Source organism: Pan paniscus, chromosome 10 (genome assembly GCF_029289425.2).
Source record: "Pan paniscus chromosome 10, NHGRI_mPanPan1-v2.0_pri, whole genome shotgun sequence".
NCBI classification, from domain to species: Eukaryota; Metazoa; Chordata; class Mammalia; order Primates; family Hominidae; genus Pan; species Pan paniscus.
In genome coordinates, this window is record NC_073259.2 from 72,250,598 (window position 1) to 72,268,717 (window position 18,120).

General features: G+C 41.7%; 1 protein-coding gene across 2 annotated transcripts in view; it reads left to right on the forward strand.

Moving 5' to 3' along the window:
- The first annotated feature begins 2,785 nt into the window (after window positions 1–2,785).
- SOX5 (SRY-box transcription factor 5) overlaps window positions 2,786–18,120 on the forward strand; it is a 1,030,759-nt gene continuing 1,015,424 nt past the window's right edge. Inside the window, exon 1 of one of the 2 annotated variants that reach the window (XM_055095845.1) lies at window positions 2,786–2,923. The gene's annotated coding sequence lies outside the window, so the exon portion shown is untranslated. The remainder of the gene's footprint in view (window positions 2,924–18,120) is intronic. The other variant, XM_063593159.1, reaches the window with a different exon arrangement.

Below are 18,120 nucleotides of genomic sequence, written 5' to 3' on the forward strand. Positions count from 1 at the left end.
CGTTAAGTATGTTCATATAAGTAGTAGCGAGAGGCAACTTGTTTTGTAGTTGGGCCCTGTTTGCTTCTTGCACAGTATTTAAGGAACTGGGCCTGACATAGTAATAGCTAACTTTGTAAAGCAACTACATATGTATTATGAGAATAAACCATTCAACAAACAACAACAACAACAACAACAACAAAAAGAGAAGAAACCATTCAACATACACTGGGAACTCTTAGAATAAAAGTAACACTTAAATTTAAGGTGGAGTACGATCATCAACGAATTCTTATGCTATATGTGCAAGTGGCTCCGATGTGAAACTTGCATGGTAGAGAAAATGTAAGGAAAGGAAACATATAGGAAATGTGTTTCATGCACACACACACACAATTTTTTCACACAGTTGATGAAGCTACATTGAACCAGCAATTTGAATATTATTATTATCCATCTCTCTCATTAAATACTTAGGGACACATAGTAAAATTGCTTAAGGAGGGACATTTAGATTGCCATATCCAGAGTTATATCCAAGCAGCAAATGATTACACTGCTTATAAATTCTAGGCAGATGATAATTTAAAGTCCCCACGAAAGCCCTGAGCTTATTTGATTGTTCTCTTAATTACTGGGCTCTATGCTATCAAATATTTGTGTAAGAGGAAGCTTTTCTTTGTGGGAGTGGATAATAGCTGTGCTTACACTTTGAAATTTTTGCCTTGAGTTATTAAGATTTACATTTCTCACTTTTGTTCCAGGGAAAGGTGTTTAGCCGTTTTTAGAAAACAGGTACCACATAATCAATCATCAAACACCCGGGAAAGTTTCCGCCCTTGACAAGTGTAAAATCTCAGGTATTAGCAACCCACCTCCAGAAACAAATCTACAAAGGGTGGAAAGGGGTAGAAAGGATGTCTCACTTTCCTAGGTGAATATATTGTGATTGGTATGTGTGGCATGCATTGAGAAATTACATTTGCTTACTAACTGCCGTTTAGAAATCAGCCCGAAAAAGTCTGGGAGAGATCGCCCAGAGACAGCCAAGCCCCGAGCCTCGCTCCCAAGCTCCTCCGGAGTCCTGCTCTTCTAGGCGCGTGAAGAATAAATAGAGTCTGGTCATTGATCTCCTGATGGTGTTGTTGCACTCTGGGTAATGCTGGGGGTGCCCAGGGACGCGGCGCAGTCCATGGTTGCGCGTCTGCAGAGAATTACAGAGATGGGGACAGAGAACACGCACCTCGGCATAAAAGCAAAAGGAGAGAAGGCTACAGCGAGGAAAAGAAACGTGTTGCTCGAATTGTTTCCTTAGTCCCCTTTCCATCACCCCCTTCCCAACACGCAGCCACCCCCGTGAATGCTCTCCCTTCCCCCTGCTCTTTTCTGGACACTAGCTCTGGGAAGATCACTGTCAGGAACCCCCGCCCCCGCCCCACCCTGGTTTGAGATTTAATAGGATTTTTTTCCCCTGGCAAACCGGCAGCTGTTTTAAGTCAATGAAAGTAAGATTAGAAGAGATAAGCGCCGGAGCAGCCCGGGAGCTGTCAGAGCACACACTTAAATCAGCCCCACAGCTTCTGCTCAGGGCATCACCGACGGAGTTTCTTCTGATGGGGATGGGACTCTGAGGGTCTCTCTCGGCTCCACGCGCCCACTCAAGTGTCGCGGCAGAAAGAGTCGGAGCCCAGCGCCCAGCCTTATTTCTCCCTAAATATCACTAAATTTCATTCCCTGGTTCTTGGGCATTGGGTTGGGGTGTGTGTGTGTCTGTGTGTGTGGTGATTTTTTTTTTTTTTTGGCTTCGCTTAACACAAAACCAAACCAGTTCAACCACCCCGGAGGCAGAGATGAGAGCGCCTCAAAACTTTTTTCCCCTACCCCAATCTCCGAGGAGTAGGTGGGTGCACAGTGCCGGCGGCGGCGGGGACGCGCGGCGCGGAGCCTGGCTCTGGGAGGCAGTGGCCGCTTCAGCAGCCGAACCTCTCGCGGCTCCAGCCTCCGCGCCCAGCAGCCCGCGGCTCGCCTCCCGGAAAGGTTCCACGGACCCCGCAGCCCCCCGCGCGCGCCCTCCCTGCCGGCCCGACCGCCTGACCACTGGACTGGGGGGCCGGGAGGGGCCAGGTCCTGGGCGCAGAGCAGCGGCTGAGGCTCAGGCGCCGGGAAGAAGTTGACAAAGGGACTTGACTAAACATGAATGCGTATTTATAGATGCGAGCTCCATCGAGATCTACAGATATCCCGCTCTCCCTGGCTCCTTCCACTCCTGCCATTTCATTTTTATCGCTCCTTTAAGTGGAGGGCAGATAAAAAAAAAATCCTGCACGGTGTGGGTAATCGCCGCGTTATTTACAATCTAGTTACTCTGCAGCAGACGGGGAAGAAAACTCTGGGGCTCCTTCCCTTCGGATGGATAGAGAGGGCGGCCGGGCGGCGAGCTGCAAGAAGGAGGTCAGGGTGGGCTTGCGGGAGCTCGGGGGCGACCTGGAGGGAGCGGGAGCCCCCGGCGCCGCCCCCGCGCCCGCCCCCGCCCCCGCCGCACCCCCCGGGGCGGGCGCCGGGCCGCGGTGACCGCCGGCTGGTGCGCTGCCCTCGCCTCCCCCATTGTTCCTACTGTCTTTTTGCCTTTTGTTATTTGCACTCGCATTGTGTTGTTTGTCTCTGAAGCCGCCTCATGACCAGCAAAGGGAATTCACCTCGTCCTTGAGAGCAACACGGGGAGCGCGAGCGAGCGGGCGAGCGAGAGACGGGGGGAGAGAGAGGGACACGCGCGCGCACACACACACACACCGGCACACACGCACACACACAGACACACACACACAGAGTGAAAAAGGCGAGCCACCAAAACCCATCTCCAGTCTCCTCCCGGGGGCCCCCAGCCCGCCTCTGTGCCACTTTGCATCCCACGCCGGAGGAGGCATTAACGAGACCGGGTAAGGTGCGTGAATCGCTGCGTTTTAACTTTGTTGTTCGTCCCGACGTTGTTGTGGGCAGACCTCCAAGGCGCAGAGCTCCCCTCTGCCGCTCGCCGGGCCCGCCACTCAGCACTCGTTCCCGGCTCCAGCTGGAGAGCCGCGGAGGAGGGAGGGGGCCGCCGCCGGAGTTTCCTCAAGTACAGAGGGAGGGGGACTGGGCTGGGGGTGACGGAGAGGTGGGAGGCGGCCCGAGGCGCGGAGTGGCCCTGTCATCCCCGGGGGCGGCTGGCCGGGGGACCCTGGAGCGCCGGCTTGGACCCCGACCCGGAGACGGGATAACTTTCTATTTTTGTTGGGAAGCCTGCGTACTGTTGCTGGTATTGTTTTGTAAGTGGTGGCGGTGGAGGTGGTTGATGCGAGAGGAGAGTGCGGGGAGAACCCTGGGCTGTGCTGGGTATCGCGGCCAATGTCCAAGGCCAGACCCTAAAAGTTGGACAAAGCCCCTTAACCCTTCTAGGATATCAGAGCGACCCCTGGCCCACCCCCTAACCTTAGTCACCCCCACCTCCCGACTCTTTCGTCTTTTTGTTTCGCTTTCTGCAATCCTTCTCCCTACCACTCCCCCTCCCTCCCGCCCGGAATTTCTGAAACAAGTCTCATCCTTCAGGATTCTAGGGATTTCAGAGACCGGAAGCTTTAATTTTAATTGCAACTACTTTTTCCCCCCACCTCACTCAGTGTACCAAGTGAAGACCACTCACATGTTGTGTCACTTTAAGCGCGGGTTTGGGAAATCTCGCTTGCACTTTGGGGCTACAGCAATAAGAAGCAATGAAAAGAGGTTATACGAGTTGAAATCAAATTGGATTTGGAAATGTTTGCGTTGGAGAGCAGCAGTTTGTTGAGTATTGATCGGATGCACACGAAGAACTGTTTACATATTTTAGTAGTCATTTTCCCTACACTTTGCAAAGCGACTATATTAATAAATAGATTGACCCTGGTGAATATCTGAAGACGCTGGTTTCTGTGACTAAATTCAGAATGTGATGATGAATGTGAATTCATTTTAATGTGTTCCCTTCTCAGCTAAAGCAGGTCAAGACGAGGAATCCTGTGAATATGCAGAGCCCTACACTCGGTGCCAGGCAGTCCAGGCACTCTGGGTGGCAGTCAACTGTACTTTCTTACAAAAGTTTAGGGATTTGCTGGAACCCACTTGAGATCCTCACATACCCAGATAGCCAAAGGACTTTGTCAAGGAAGGCATAAGGAGATGTCCCCAGGGACTGCCTTCTGGCTCAGCAGAGTTCTTTAGCCAAGGGCAGGACCAAGGGAAATCTGTGGGATTTGGGGCAGTAAGTGTGGGAATCTGCAAAGGGACTGGACAGTGATTTGTTTCCTTGTTTTTCATAAATAATGGCCCCTAGTACCCTGAAAACACACACACAGACACAAACAGGCCAATGAAGTAGGCACATGTGAGATTTGTAGGCAATGGACATTTCCATCAGAAAAACCAGAGGAAAATTTTTGATCAGGATTACGGGAGTGAGGCTCGATGGCCAAGAGTGATTAGGTTAAGGGCCAGATGGCTTTAAAGTGTACGGAAATGTTTTTCAAGTTTGACTTTTATAGCATTTAAAAGGAGGACGATTTCTTAGAGCCTTTACAGAACTGCTAAATTTTGATCTGTCTAATTTTAAAGGAATTCAGCTGTATGAGAATTGCTGTTAGCTCAGATAGGGAAGGAATCTGGTTTCAAATGCAGATACATGGAACAAAGTTTCTAGGGGTGCTTCTTCCTGATTTAAATATAGCTCCCAGGCAGAAGCCTAGATAAATTCAGCCACAATGATTTAAAATCATAAGTACTTACAGTGGAAGTTCTTTTAGGCACTGTGCAAAGTTCTCCTGCAAATTATGCCATCAACTGTTTATTCCTCAGAACTATACAAGATAAAAATCATAAGCATCACTTAAAACTGATGCAATACAGCCTTAAATCCTTAAACTGCTAGGGATTGCTTTTGTTTGCCTAAAAGGTAGATCTTTCATCACATGAGTTGTTTAAAAACATTTAATTGTGGGGGTGGGAAGGGATGTGCATAATTATTTAGTTATTTGTGTTAATTACATAGTAGCATACTTGCTTGAAATTCTTTCTTTTTTCCCCCCTTTCTTTCCAGTGATCTCTCTTCTAACAACCTTGTTCCTGAAGAATCAACAGTTTTTTCTTTGCTGTGGGTTTAAAAAAATTCATTTTGTAGCCTTTTTGAGTGGGTAGTATTGATCCAATCTGACACAGACTTGCAAGTGTAAACTCTTAATACAGGAAAAACTTCAATTCTTAATACGGAAAGCTTGTATTAGTTTTGTTGTTGAGCTTAAACAGTTCTGGTTGAATGGCATGTTGTATATAGAATTCAAAACTCCCAAACCTCTTTGGTAAATAACTAGGCATTTGAGGTCCAATGGCTAATTCAAATTAAGTTAGTTCTATACATGTAAGTGCACATCCTGTTTAGACTGACACGTGGTTTGGTAAAAGAAAAAAATGAATATACACTTGGAAAGATGCTATCTGTGGAGTATATAAATAGTAAATAGCAAAAGAGTGAAGTTTATACTCAGGTATGTTGTCATCTTTTTGGTTGTCCTCAGTGGGGGTGAGTTATGAGTGATAAGGAGAATTTAAATTTCTAAATTTACCTTTTCCAGTTAAAGGAATGAATTTAAATGCTTAAAGAATTTTTTTTTTTTTTACTTACAAAGCAAGTTTAAAATATGATCTAATGCTTACAGTATGTACTACCTTCTTGAAAAGCTCTGTTCTTTTTCTGAGTGGTAAGTAATCACTGATTTGAGGGTATGTTCAGATTATATAAAAAAGTAAAACTTACAGGACAAAATTTATGTTTCCTAATCTCCTAAAATACACTGGATTTCAAATAACGGAGAATTCTAATGTTGAATACTGTTTAGATTTCCAGCAGGTATAATTGTTGGATATAATTGATTGGCATAACCTGGATGATTCACCCAATATCCAATCAACTTCAGTGGTAGAGAATGCTATAATTAGAGTTTTGAGAGTAACCTGGAAACTTATTTGTCTAGGCCTGAAGTCAAATGCATTCCCTCACGCACTGGTCAAAAATTTTTAGTCTGAGAAATGAAGATTTATTTTAAAGGCGAAGAAAGTGCTCGGCTGTTTCAAATAAACTATATCCTGAACTTAGATTTGTAGATAGTTAATGAAATAAAAGTCCAATTTTGTTCCAAACATTGTTTTAAAACACCCATTTGTAAATTGTCTGCATTTGGTTTTCATATGTTAATGATTTGGGATCTGAAACTTATTTCAGAAAGGCATTTTGGTTTATCTTAAAAAACACCACACAAAACTGTCTAAACAACTCTGTAAATAAACTGTTCCAAATGCCTCAATTTGATGAATGAATTAAAGAATTATGGTTCTTAATCCAATTATGATCAGTCTGGTTATTCCATTTCCCATTTGGGGGAGCTTGGGGAGTTGGAATAGTAAATGATTCTCAAATGTGAGTGGGGTCTTTGTTGTTTACTTTGTGTGTGTGATGTAACGTAAATAATCACTCATACCTAATATTTATGAGAGGGATTTCTGAGGTGGAGAAGTAATTTCAAGATCTTAAATTAACCAAGAGTTCGTTTGCATGAAAAGTTGCCATTAATAAAAGAGTAAAGTGAAGTTTTTAAAAATATGAAGCAAAGATCTAACCTTTTGCTTAAATATAATGAATTTTGATATTTAAGAGGGGAGAAATGGAGTACTTAAGGCTCAGTAGAAGGGCAGACAATCAGGCACTTTTAGTTTGTTTTAGCCAGGCCATATGGGGACATTTCTGTAGGACTATTTAATAAATTTTACCAAATTCAATTTCCTTGTCTTTAAAATTGAGTCAGGGTCAAAGGTAGGCTAACTATGAGTTAGGAGAATTTTGCGGGGGGGTTGTTTCCTCCAAAGCCCTGCTCCTTTAGCTGCCTACACGGGACTTTTGAATGCTTTACCAGCGAGGACCCTGACCTTCAGGATGGGCCCTTGACAGTCCATTTTGCTTTGATGGGCCCTTCTGAATTCCTGCCTCATTTGCCCCATTTAACCTCTGGCTCATAAGCTAATTATTTTAAAGTTGCTAATAGTTCATTATGGTTTAATTCTCAAACTAGATGATATTACTGTTATTTTTGCAGTTTATTATGATCGTCTAATTCCATAGAGATAAACTTGTTGCAATTACAGGTATCAAGGAAAGCTGCCAGGAGGAAATATTTACATGCATGAGGACTTTTTCAGGACTACTCAAATCATACCTTATAGGCAACTAATGATTTTACTTGCAATTAAGGATAACATTCAGTAGGGGCAGCATATTGACAAAATTAGGAAAAATTTGAATACATGTAAATAAGCATTAAATAACCATCCTTCAAAATTGAGCCATAAAAATGTATCTTGGGGAGTACTATTGATGGTGGCATTGAATTCTACAAGTATAAGTCCATTCATTTTCTATTTCTTAAAGTTCATTATAAGTAAAAACAAAACACCCCAAAACAAAGACCTGATTGTATCTCTGATGCTCAGCTACATGTCATTCAACTACTCTATGTTTTTATGATATCCTATGTACATAGGGTAAAAATAATACAGTAGTCATAGGGATGAGCGGACTTTAGTTTGATACCCAGTTTGTATTCTCTGGTAGCTTAAGACATTTTTTCTTACTTCAACACCAATTAAACTGTTGGAAGTGAGGGAATTCAGGAAGGAATCAGGAAAGGAGAAAGGCTATCTCATTTGTAGGTCTGTGATTCATCCAAAACTTTATTTAGAGATCTGAACTTACAGGGTTCTACCTCCTTTTTTTTCTTAACCTCTTTTTTTCTTTCTTTTTTTTTTTTTTTGAAATGGAGTCTTGCTCTGCCACCAGGCTGGAGGGCAGTGGCGCGATGTTGGTCCACAGGCGGAGGGATGTTGAACCCTCCGCCTCCTGGGTTCAAGGGATTCTCGTGCCTCAGCCTCTGGAGTAGCTGGGATTGCAGGCATGCGCGGCCACACCCAGCTAATTTTTGTATTTTTAGTAGAGGTGGGGTTTCACTATGTTGGTCAGAGTGGTCTCGATCTCCTGACCTCATGATCCTCCACCTCAGCCTCCCAAAGTGCTGGGATTACAAGCGTGAGCCACCGCGCCTGGCCTTCTTAACCTCTTAAACTGCAAATTATGATGCCCTTTCTTATAGGGGTATTGTTTGGATTATGTTAGATACTATGTGTGAAATGCCTAGCATAGTGTCTGTCATGAACTAGGTGCTCAATAAATGTTAGCTACACTCAGCTCTCTCTCCCAGTCGAGTCTAGGTTCTGATCATTAATAACGTTTGAAGTTTCATTTTGTACTTACTTTGAACTTATTTGAGTCTAAAAAGAAAAAATGTATCACTTTCTTGAGGCTGAGATCAACACTTTAAAATAGTGATTCAGTGGTCTGTATATGATCTCTGACAATGTGATTTTATTAAGGTGTTGTATTTGGTGCAAGTGTGAATTCTATCTTTTATTCATATAAGTGCTCCTTCAGTAATTAACATTTTTACCCTACATAATAGGTAAGGATAAATAAAAACTTTAGGACCTAATTCTGTAGATTTCTCCTCTTGTTATCTTTTTGATTTCCTGTTAGCAAATATGAACTAGTGAAAATTTATTGAGATTTAATCGTTTGATAGTCATTCACCTCTGCATTATATTAAGTTATAGTACCTGTGGATAAACAGAAAGTCCGTGTGGAAAAAGAAATCCATCTGAGTTTTCAATGTTTTGCTCTCTGGAGTCAACAGTCCTTCAAAGAGAAACTTGTAGGTTGGTTTGTTTATTTAAATTGGGTGCAAGGAGAAAGGCACCATAAACATACCATTGCCTGATTTGAAGAGGTGATGTAAAGTAACATGGAGAAATTAGTTGTTATTTTCTCTTCCCAATGAAACAGAATTTGTCTATCACTACAACTAAGCAAAGATAAAGGAAAGGCTTCTTAAAACAGAAAATAAATGTATTTTTTTGCATTAATTGGGGTTCCTGAAGAAGCAGTTGCCAAGATGGGATTAGACCTGTAAGAAGTTTATTAGGGGAGAGGGCAGGACAAGGCCAGGAGAGCGTTTTGACTATGAGGCAAGTTTGACACTTATGCAAGGAGAGGGGCAAGGGAAGAGGATTGAGTAGGAAGAAGCTTGGCTATAGTGCAGCCTATGAAAGGTTTGGCTAGGCAAATAAGAGTCAGCCATTGGAAGAGTCATCTATCTTGAAAGAATGGCCTGTATCAGCATTCCTCACTGTCAGTCATTGGCTGGGAGCAGCTACAGGAAGCATGGCCTCCGTGCCTAAGTGGTGCTAGAGCTATAGGGGAAGCAGTTGGGGAAGTAAGTCAATTACACTCTCAAAACAGGAGATCTGAATGGTATAGCTGTGGTTTGGCAGTATAGCCCAGTTTAGTAGTACTTCACTTGCTTTGGACACTTGCTTTGGACTCTGTCTCTCTTTTTCTGTCTCTCTGTCACACACACACACTCACACACATGAGACCTGGCAATTTCTTTGAGGTCTCTTCGAGTTTTGAGTTTCTTTGAGCTTTGTTTTCCTCAATTGCAAAATGAGTGTAATGGCAGTATCACCTCACTAATTGGGATTAAATTAGGTTATACGAGATCATCTCTAAGTCCATTGTACTGTTTGTGGCATGGAGGAAATGCCCAGTGTATTTTACACTCTTTTCAATGTACTCACAAAATGCATCTGAAAGCTATAGATGAATTTTATCAGGTGATTGTAAATATATTTAAATAATGGATATTTCATATAATTGGAAGGCATTGTTTATGCAAGCAAACATCTTTAATGCTTATCATTTAAAAATAGCTTGGTTCATTTATCTTCCATTAATCCTTATTTTTTATCAGAGTATAAACCGTACACCAGCTATACCAACTGACCTTGACCATCTTTAGGTAATTGGCCCTAAAGCATGAGGCAGAACTCTCTTCATTTCCTTACCTCTCTAGGCTTTCTATTCAGTTGAGTAGCAACGCACTGGAAGTCTGCATTTTATCTTGAGCCTCAAACACCTTGCAAGTCTTTGCTCCCCTGTGTTACTGTTCCTAAACCAACTTGCAGCACCACAAAGCACTGAACTCAAGTGGCCCTCAGCGCGAGCTCCTGCTGTGATGAGTCACAGAGCCACCAGCACTTTGTTGCCTTAGATTTGATCACTGCTATGAGCAGTCCTTCGATTGTCAGCTAAGAGCCCCTTCAGGGAGTTGTCCCTTAATAGAAAGTCTCTTTTCTTCCCTCCTGTTGTAACTTTAAATTAAAAGAAACTGTAGAGGAGCTGGTGGCATTGCAGTAGTTCATTCTTCTACCCACTGGGAGAACAACATCTGAGAAAAGACGTTATTGGACTGAGAATTGAGTTGTTGCTATTTTTTTGGGCCAGAGTCGGGGGGGAGGCGGTTGTGGTGGAGGATGAAGACCACGTCATTTAGACTCAGTCAGACTGGTAATCAGGATTGTGATTGAGAGCAATACTTTTGTGTATGCAAGGAAGCTTTCTTTTTGGATACAAGAAGACGCCCACTTAGCCTGTGAGTTTCAGTAGGATTCCTGGGACCCCTAATATTTTGACCCAGATTTTTAGGTGGTTCTGTGTGTTTTACTGTGGGAAACTGGCACTGGGACAACTTTGGAATCCAAGGAGGATGGGAGGCAGGAAAAGAGAGCTAATTTTTGACACATTCCTCAGACAAGGGACTCCTCTAGGGAATCTGTGCCCAGGATAAGGACTGCTTACTGTGAAGCTTTTGGCATAATTTTTTCCTGAAGAGTGAGCACGGGTTGCTTCAATGTCTCTACTTAAAAAGGCTGACAAACTTAGGTTTGTGAGAGGAAAAGAAAAAGATGTTCATACTTTTGACAGTGTGTTTCCTAGATGGCACCTCTCACTAAACTTTGGATTTAATCCTCCATTGTGGCAGGTTTATACCTTCCATAGTTGCTGGCTCATCCCCATTCTGGTTTAGGAACTATGGCAAAATCCGATGTCTGCCTAGATGTACCGGTGTAATTCAGGACTACTAAGAGCTGACTTTGTTTGATGTATACTATCAGGAGTAGACTGCAGTTTGCATGCAAGTTCTTGTGATGCTTGATATTCCTGTGCACCATTGGCATTCTTTCATATGTGTCTGGCAGAATCAGTCTCATCAATGTACTCTTGCACTGGGAACTGCTTTTGAAGACATGCATACTATTTCTTATAATTCTGTCTTGAATTTTCTTACTTCACTCTCAGCCACATCTCCACGTACCTTCTCTATTAACCGAATAGGAGTGTCTTTTCCACATCCAACCAGGAAATAAAGTGATAATTTTCATGCATATGAAACAAACAGATACAGATCTATCAGCATGTAAAGAAATTTCATAGGTCCTCTATTTATTTTTAGAGACTTCCTGGGGCCACCCAGAAGCTCTTCTCTTCCTATCTCCTTTTACCTATCACTCCTTGCTGTGCTTTTCTTAACCTTTCTCTTACCACAAATTCTCTATTCTCATGGCACCACTGTCCACTCTGCCTTGTGTTGGACTCACTGCATGAAATGAAAGGTTTTTGAAATACTCTGCTGCCTGATTTGAAATGGGTAACCATAGGGTGACATAAAACATTTCCAATTAGAAGGTAAGCTCCCTGAGGACATTGAATTGTAGTCCTAGCAGAATCACAATGCCTGAAACAAAGCAGCAACCGCATACATGATTGTTGAGTGAGCATAGTTTGCAAGATGAGTTTCATATTGAGTCAAGGCAGCCCTGCACGATGGGGAAGTAGGAAAACGAACAGCTCTTGAGTGTTTACTGTGTTCCAGGAGGGGTGCTAGATGCCGTACATGGATAATCTCATTTAACCCTCCCAGCCCTCCTATCAGATGGATATTAGCACCTTTTCACAGATGAACAACAGACTCCAGTGGTCAAGTGACTTGCCCATCTTCCTCAGCTCTAGTGAGCGGGACAGTCTTTGCTTGAATTTCAGTCTATTGGATTCTGCCACTTTTATTCTCTTCCATCATAAGGTGTTGGTGTGGGATTCCTCTCTGTAAAATGGGAGCACTAACAATACCTGCCTATCACGAGACGGTTAGGAGGAAGAGATGAGAAATAGTTATTGAAAGCTATGTCTTTGCTGTAAAGTGATCTCTTTCTTGTTTTTATACTTTTTCTTATTTTTTGAGACAAGTTCTCACTCTGTTACCCAGGCTGGAGTGCAGTGGCGCAATCATGGCTCACTGCAGCCTCAACTGCCCGAGCTCAAGTGATCCTCCCACCTCGGCATCCTGAGTAGCTGGGACCACAGGCATGCACCAGCATGCCCAGCTAATTTGCTTTAAATTTTGGGTAGAGATGGAGTTTGTTTTAAATTTTGTGTAGAGATGGGGTTTCATTATGTTGCCCAGGCTGGTCTTGAACTCCCGAGCTGAAGTGATCTGCCTGCCTTGGCCTCCCAAAGTGTTGGGATTACAGGCGTGAGCCACTGTACCCAGCCTATAAAGCGATTTCTAAATGTTGCTTATTATCAAATATTCACTAATCCCTATATTCACCAAAAAATATTCATTGAACACACAGATGCGTGTTGCTTATACTTAAGGGAAAGTATTTTATGACTTAAGCAGAGATTCTGAATACATAAAAACTGACATCAAAGGAAATTACAGAACAGTGTTTCTCAAAGGTGATCATCCAGTCAGCCAGTTGAAAACCACTTGGGATATTTGTTGAAAATGGGGCTTTCTGGGTCTCATCCCAGACATATAGAACCTGAATCTCTGTAGGTGTAGCACTGTAACCCTGCATTTTTAACAAGCGTGACTGGTGATTCTTTTGCACATAAAAGTTTGAGAACCAGTGATAAAAAATTCATTGATCTAGTTTGGTAGTAAGTTATATATACATGGCATATGGAATTTAAGTAAGATGCTCACAGAATAGTGGTAGTGCCAAGATAAAGCACAACTGATTGTTGGACTGCTAGAAAGACTTTTTTTTTGATAATGTGGTTTTAGGAGTTCTAAAATAAAATTTAAAGAGCCTTTAGTAATTTGAGTATATAAAACATTAACATGCTTCAAGTCAAGAGTGAGGGGACCTGACATAAGGAATCTAGGGGTTGGGGAGTGGGGAAGGGGGCCCTGGGGCCAGTTATATGTATTCTAGCCTTGGAAATAACTTTTTAACAGGCCAGATTGAAGGAGACTAAGTAGACAGAAGACAAGAGGTTGATCTATTTATCCAGTCCTGTATCCCAAATAAGACAATGTCTGGGACATAGTGGGTGCCTAAAGATGTTTGTTTAATCAATGAATAAAAACACACAGAAGGAGAGAGCAGCATGTAGAAAACAGACTAGAAGAGTTTGATTATGATTACTATGGCTAGAGAAGGGGAGAAAGAGTAGGCTGAAAAGGAGTCCTGGTGAGATAAGACGAGGACAGGGTTTTAATTAGGCTAATATGGTCCTTACAGGAAAGTGCCTTTTATACAAACAAATAAACAATGAAAAACACTAACCCAAGGTTTGTATGGGATCAAAACATGAGTCCTCTGTGTCTATTATCTTGGGATAACAGTTACTGCATGAGGATAGGGACCTCGTCTATTTGTTCTCCGTGTGATCTGTTTTGTTCTCCGTATGATTGTAGCACTCAGCAAATATTTATTGAACAAACGACAGCGCTTCCACATGGACAGGGGAAAAAAGCATTTACGTTATACAAAAATATCTTGTAAAGAGAGAAGCTAAATCTTTACAGATGCTAGCCAATAGACTGGTGATCGTGAAAATAATAAATCTTCATAAAACTGCACATTCTTAGACAATCTATTTAACGTTCAGTGAGGTCTACATCTGATTGTTTGTCTGTCACCAAGCAGTGCTTTATGGACAATTCCACTTTCATTTTACTGTTATGAAAATCCACCAGCGTGCCCAGCACAGTGTCTTGCTAATATTAGCTATTTAATAAGTATTTGGTGAATAATTCAATGAATGAATGAAGAGTATTGGTTTGGGGCTGGGGGGAGATGGGAACTTGAAAGCAGCCTGAAAAGAGAGTTGCCCTCATTCACTTAGAATTCCCAGAGTGACATGCGATCCAGAGATCTTTAAGCAGGCAGATTTCCCATACAGGTCAAGGCCTGGTTATTGGAATCTTGAGGGGAAGGATGTTTGCTAAGGTAATGACTGCAAAAGTGGGTTCAGCATTGTTGGAAGAGGCAACTACTCATTTGATCTGAAAAATATATTCAGGGGGAGGGAACGTAAAAAGTAATTCTAAACCTAACCAGAGTTTTAGTAGAAAAATGGCTGTAATTCAAGCAGTGTAATGTTAACATCAATGCGTGTCTCATGGCTCAAGCCCTGCATACTGCTTTGGAAATAAAAGGAGATTGTGTAAAGAATTAGCAATACAAGGCATTTTTAAGTGCTTTATTGCAAAGGCCTGTGATACTCTGTTGAAATCTATGCAGCCTCTTTCTTCCTGCTGTGCTTAATTTCAGAATCTGATGCTATTACCTATCCTTGGAGGAAAAAGAAATAATCATTCTCTGTTAACTCTTAAAAATCAAGTTTAACTTTGCACTTATTTTCAACATAATCTTTCCGATATTTCTTCGGAAGAGAGAAGTGGTGTATTTAGCCATGGAGGTTAGTATCTAGGATTGCTTCTGGGGGCAGGGTTAGAATAAGAGGGCAAGTTGGAAATAAATGTTGCAGGCAAAAGTTTAGAAATGGCTCCATCTGTTTGAAGGATGAGGTCTCTAAAAGGGTCATCAGAGATTGTGTTTGGCATGAGTCCAGAGCAGAAGCTAGAAAGGTAAATGGGTTATAAGGAAGATCCAGCAGAAGCCAGGACAGGAATTAACAACATAGGTGGCTATCTTCTTATGACATGAAGACCTATCCACCAAGAATCGTTTCCTCCCTGGTATACCATCATGGCGCCCCTGCTCCTGTCTCACTTGAAAGCACAGTTGACACTGATGTTGATTGATGTTATTGTTGCTAGACATTGTACTAAGCAGTTTATTTTTATTGAATTTTCCTAATAACTCTAACATAGTTACAGATGCTGTCCCATTATACAGCCAAGGAAACTGAGCTTGCTCAAAGTAGCATAGCTAGCAAACGGCATAGCTGAAACTTGAACCCAGAGTGGACTGATTCTGAAGTCTGAGCTCTTGCTCATTGTAACATAGAAAAATATATTTTTGGTCCTGTTAAGTCATCCCTCAAAATGATGCTTGCATTTTCCCCTTTCTTCTATATTCACCCCTCTCACCCTGAATCATTGCAAGTTCCCCAAACTAGTATCTTTCCCTCGACTCTGCTCTATTTACCACTATCAGGCCAATCCTGATAGTGCTGACATGCTGTTAATATTTAGAAATATTTCTCCAACATTCAGAGTGCCTGGGTACCACACATGGATGCGACTAAGATTCTTAAGTCTGGTTTCTAAGAGCTTCTTCAATGTCTCCAACTATCTTTTCAGGCTCATGTTTGAGACCTTCCTTTCAAGAATAATTTGCTTGTGATCTGGTTCAAGCTGAACAGAGCTTTTCAGATGACTCACAAACTATCTGCAACACATCAGCCCTATTAACTCTTCTCAGAATGCTCATACAGAAGCCATGCCAGTGCACAAAAGCCACTTCTGACACCTGGCCCTGTCTGACTCATGGATTTCTTCCAGGATTGCTCTTTCTATCTGCTTTAAACCTCCTTGTCAATTGACTTTCCTTGGCTCCCAATCCACTTTGCTCTGTATTTTTGCTTTCTCTTTTTGTTTTGTTTCTTCATTCATTCAGTAATCAATAAATATTTCTGGAGTGCCTACTATGAGCCAGACACCATGTTAACTGCTAGAGATTCAGTGGTGTGTGGAACAGGCACACACTTTGCACACAAGCAATTAAAGTCTATTAGGGAAGATCAACATTAATCAAATAATTATCAGCATTTATGATTGCAAATTGTGGAACTGTATTTCACAGAAGATTATACAGCATATGAGAGAAGTTTCTGATGTATTTGAGGGAGGAGCAGTTAGAGGATGCTTACATGAAAATGTCACATTTTAAAGATGGCTAATGAGGTGATGAGGACAGGAGAAAAAAATCTTTCAAGGTGAAAGGAATAGCATGTGTAAGGTTTCCAAAGAGGGAGGGAAAAGAGTGTGTTCTTAGAAGGGCAGCATGGCTGAAGCAGAGTGGAAGGGAAATAGATGGAGATGAGGTTGTAGAGAGAGATTGGGATCAGATCATTAAGCTTTCTCAGCTGTGTTACAGAGTTGAGTCTTCATAATAAGGGTGATGAAGAACCCATTGAGGTTTCTCAGGACAATAAAATTTGTGCCTACAGCCTGTAGATCACATTTAAGAGAGGCAGGAATGAACGGATTTGGGTGAGCTAGAAAGGAGGCTATTGAAATGATTCACACAAGAGAAACATGGTGGCTTGGACTATAGCAGTAGTGCTAGAGAGGAAGGCAAGAGGAAGGATTTCAGAAACAAACATGCTGTTTCAGATGCTTTGTACCACCCTCCATCCCCATTCCACTAACCTATTGGGATACTCCCTCTGATCATCTCCCAGTGTTTCCATGTTTCACAGCTTTAAAAAGTAGGTGCTTAAATCCATACTTCTAGTTCCTGGGGACTCTGCTGGTGGGGAAAAATTTGACACAGAACATGTAGTGCCTCGTGTCTACATATACATACTTGCCTTCACCTCTTTATGTCTTCCTTTTATACAACGCTTCTCCCTCGTACAGATATTCTAAAATCCTGCCCATCCCTTAATTTCCAAATTACATTTTACTCTTTCACAGCATTCTCACCAAATATACTAGCTGAATATCTCTCACTCTGATCTTATGACACTTATATCTGTAACTATCTTTATGGCTTTCAGCATCTATTGTAGCATATTGTAATCATGTTGTGAGCATGTCTTATCTCCTGAGAGATATTGTGAGTTTGTGTCAAGGGACATCGATGCTGTAGCTCAATATTAACACTGCTATTTTGGATTTTCCCTTCTAGCTGGGTTATTTACTTGAGCCCTCTGAGTCTGATTCCTCATCTGCAGAATGGGTATAATTACATTTACTTTATGAAGCCATTATGAGGAATTAATGATAGAATGAATGCAAGGTACTTAAAAAAATCTCCAGCACATAATGAATCTCAGCATACAATAGCAGTTTATGGTTATAAACTTTATTCTTTGAAGTCAGAACCCTGTGTCTTATTACTACTTTTCTCTACTTGTAACTCAGTGAATATTTGTTGAATTCAGATTTGAATTTAAGTCTCATTTCTGCCAGGGGATACGAACACTGTATAAATAAATTTTGATACTTGTCTGTGAGAACTTCAAGTTGATAGGGGAGCTAGTAACAGAAACTGGTTATTTGTTATTGGGATAAGTATAGTGATAGAGAAATAACCCCAGATAGAGTATTTTGAGAGCACCGAAGAGAGGTTGGAGAAGGTTTTCTAAGATAACTTATGACTGAGCTGAGTATTTTATTAATCAATTAGATACCATTAAAATAATGTATGCACATAATATAAAACCCAAGGCTATATAATAAAATAGCATTTTTGTCCTATTGACAACTATACCCACTCCATTTCTACTGCTTTCAATTCTGTGTTTCTAAGTAAAATGTTTATTCCTTGTTTTCCTTGTTTAAAAAAATGTTAGATATCAGTTGACTTCTCACTATTTGGCTCTCTTTTACTATACTCCTCCTACCCCTACTTCCTAAAACCACACATTTTTTTTCTCCTATTGTTCCAATATAATTTCTTTTTTTGTTGTTAAATCAGTTTAGTAATACAGTTACTTTGACTATGTAAATGTTGCGTGTGTCTTCCTGAGCATATTATATACTGATTACTTTGACTTTTTAAATACAACTTATTTTGTTTCCTGGAGCTAATAATGGCCTATGTCCAAGCCTTCCAAAGTTTTACTGGAAGTTCTCAGTGTTTACTGGAATTCCTGAGCCATGGTTTACTGGGTATGTGGCATATCCAGGGCGGGCCCTGGGGGAA